The following is a 3,582-nucleotide window of genomic DNA, read 5'->3' on the forward strand; positions in this document are numbered from 1 at the left end:
TCCTGAGGGTGGGACATCAGTTCCCTTCCTACCACTTGCCTCTTTTTTCATGACTTGCAAAACAGGGGTGTAGTGATGCAGCTTGGCCCAAGGTGCGCCCCCTTTCTCCCTCTCACCTCCTTCTGCTTTCCAGGTAAATATTTATTCCGCTGAACACCCACCCGCCTGACCCTCGGGGGGGGAAATAATACACCCAGAGCTGGTGGCGGATGAGGCGTTCCTAAAAATGCCACCGCCGGCTTGCATGGAAGCCTTGTTCCTCCCCTTTCAGCTTAACAGCGTTCACCAGCACCCAGTAATCTGGGAAGTGTAGAAACGTCGTGAAGGCAGCAGTGCGAAAGTTGGTTTCATTTGCACCTTCTGACTGCAAGCAGATGTCCGTCGGCCGTGGCTTTTCTTCCCTCGCCTTTCCCCTTGGTTATAACGTGTGCAGCTCTGCACATTTAGCCGTGGTAGTTTCGGTGGGGAGTAATACAGTGAAAGGCGAGACGGAGCTGGCAGGATTGCCGTCTGGAAATTGTAGGTCAGAAATTGACGTGGGAGGTGGGGAAATTCGTGGGAGACTGAAAATCCCAGATCGCTTCTGCACGGCCCAAATGCCTCTGATCAGACCCAGGATGGTGCCCCCTGCCCCCCCACCTCATAAATGAATTCCTTTTCCTGAAGACCTTTTGGCCTTTGAACCCTCAGGGTTTTTTTTAACTCTGATGGAAATGGTTTCAATGGGAAATTCCTATTGGTATTTTTATTCTGCTATTATTCATTTTTGTTGTCTTCTTTTCTATTTATATGTTGTTTCTATTGATTATAAGCATTTGGGGTCTTTTTTATTTATTTTTTTAGGAAAAGTAGCCCTGGATTTTCTTTGCAAAACAAACTGCTGTGTTAACATGGGACATCCGTGGCTGATTCTGTCTGCAGGCAACAGTTACGTTGGTACTGATGATCCCAACCACAGTGGAAACACTGCTTGACCATAGGGGCTAGTCCTCATTGAGGTAATCCGACTGCGTTTGGGCTGTACCACTTCAGAGAGCAGGTGGGAGGGAGATGCTTTAGGGCGGATTCCTGCCTTGAGCAGGGGGTTGGACTAGATGGCCCTGTAGGCCCCTTCCAACTCTGCTATTCTATGATTCTATGATAGTTATTCTTTTAGAAAGTTCATATCCCAGCCCTCTAATGCAGTCCCGGCACTTGGGGGGGGGGCATGACTGAATGCTTCACCAAGCAAATAAATACCCCCACGGGAAGAAACCTACCATGTCAGGGAGAGAATATGCCGCTCAGATCTATAGCTCCTTCAGAGTTCTGCCTGGTTCTGCCCCGCTGCTACTGGAGCCACCAGTCTCCACGGGTTCGAATCCTCTTCTCCGCATCTCATTCCCTGCATGTGGGGAACCAAGCCTACGAAGAGCACTAGAATCAGGACGCTGGTCAGCTCCCTTGCAGGCAGGAGGTTTGGAGCTGCCTTGTCTTCTTCCGTAAGACCAAACCGGCTTTTTTCTCACGGCGAGGCGATCCGATTGCAGCAAAGGGATCAAACCGGGTTTGGGGGAAGCACAGACACAGTGCCGGGAAGACCGTCCCTTTGCAAAATGCCAAATCCACCCATTTTGCTCCCCGCACGCGCAGCGCCTTCACCTGCGCCCTCGCACTGCCCTAGCCTTGTCTGTCTAGCGCCCATTGCAAATCTTCCTTGTGCAAAACTCCCATCATTAATTTTGTCTTCTGAACAGCTACCAGCTCTCTCTTAATATTTATATTAGCATTTAGGGGCCCTTTGAAGCAGATCCTCCAGGCGTCGCACAGAATCAATGAAATCTAAGAACGATACAATACAAAAGCCCAGTGAAAAATCTTGTGGGGTTGGTTTCACAAGGGGAAGAGACCGGGTTGCAGAAGGTCCCTTGGTGTGGGCTTTTGGGGATCCCCTCTTCCCTGACACCAGAGCTCCCCACATTCTGCAAAGTCTCCTGACTGTGTAGCATTGCCAGGGGGCAGGAGAGGCTGCTGTGGGAAGGAGGGAGAGGGGCAAAGCACGCCATGGAATCATCGGCCTCATCCACACCGAGCAGAACTCTGCACTAGGAAAGCGGGATACAAAAGGCAGGAGCCACACGACTGCTTTAGGGCGGCATTGAGGTGCACTGACCACTGTTGGGGCCCCTGGACACAGACCGTAGTCCGCTTTCATAGTGCTAGATCCTGCTTGGTGCGAGCTAGGCCATAGAATGGTTGAGCTGGAAGGGGCCCATGAGGCCATCGAGTCCAACCCCCTGCTCAATGCAGGGATCCACATTAAAGCAAACTTCTGCCAGTTGATCCAGTGTAAATCTGGGTCCAACTCTAAAAATCCAACCTAGCAGGACCCCTGTCCCCCCAGCCCCCAAATACCAAAAGAAGACCAAAACAAACTCACCAGCAAGTGACAGGAGCTAAAACCACCATCAATATCACAGGAACTAAAATAATAAACTCTTAAACGTCTTTGGAGCATCAAAAAGCCTTAGCTTGGTGCTGAAAAGAGAACAACGTGGTGCCAGGTGAGGTAGATAAGGGAACTGAGTCCTGCCAGTAGTTGCATCTTGCCTTGGGGCTGAAGTGGATTTCCTATTCGATTAATGACCTGGAACCTGCAGCATGTCTTGAACCGATGACCTGAATAACAAGGGGCAGCTGCAACAAAACGTTGCAGTAGGGAGTGCTTCTACTCAGAATCCTAGCCGCACCGTTCCATTCCTGCTCTAGTTGTCTGTTCCCCCCCACATCTCTCAGTCTGCCTTTAGTTCAGGCTTCACTGGGCTGTCTTTGCGGGGCTTTCAACGTGGAGGCAGTGACAGATTTTGTATTTCTGGGCGCAAAGATTACTGCAGACGCTGACTGCAGCCAGGAAATCAGAAGACGTGTACTTCTTGGGAGGAGAGCAATGACAAATCTCGAAAAAATAGTTAAGAGCAGAGACACCACACTGACAACAAAGGTCCGCATAGTTAAAGCAATGGTATTCCCCGTAGTAACCTATGGCTGCGAGAGCTGGACCATAAGGAAAGCTGAGCGAAGGAAGATAGATGCTTTTGAACTGTGGTGTTGGAGGAAAATTCTGAGAGTGCCGTGGCCTGCAAGAAGATCAAACCAGTCCATACTCCAGGAAATAAAGCCAGACTGCTCACTTGAGGGAATGGTATTAAAGGCAAAACTGAAGTACTTTGGCCACATAATGAAAAGACAGGAGACCCTGGAGAAGAGGCTGATGCTAGGGAAAGTGGAAGGCAAAAGGAAGAGGGGCCGACCAAGGGCAAGATGGAGGGATGATATTCTGGAGGTGACAGACTTGACCTTGGGGGAGCTAGGGGTGGCGATGGCCGACAGAAAGCTCTGGCGTGGGCTGGTCCATGAAGTCACGAAGAGTCGGAAGCGACTGAACGAATAAACAACAACAAAGCAAACCTTGGAGTTTCCCCAACCCCATTGGTACCTCCTTCTCATGTGCAGATGGTGCCTTTTTGGGGGCCACCAACGGATCAGCACTCGGAGAACTGAGCATGCTGGTTTAGTAACCGGGGGGGGGGGGGACACATCCAA

The sequence above is a fragment of the Elgaria multicarinata genome, chromosome 1 (genome assembly GCF_023053635.1).
Source record: "Elgaria multicarinata webbii isolate HBS135686 ecotype San Diego chromosome 1, rElgMul1.1.pri, whole genome shotgun sequence".
In the NCBI taxonomy this organism is placed as follows: domain Eukaryota; kingdom Metazoa; phylum Chordata; class Lepidosauria; order Squamata; family Anguidae; genus Elgaria; species Elgaria multicarinata.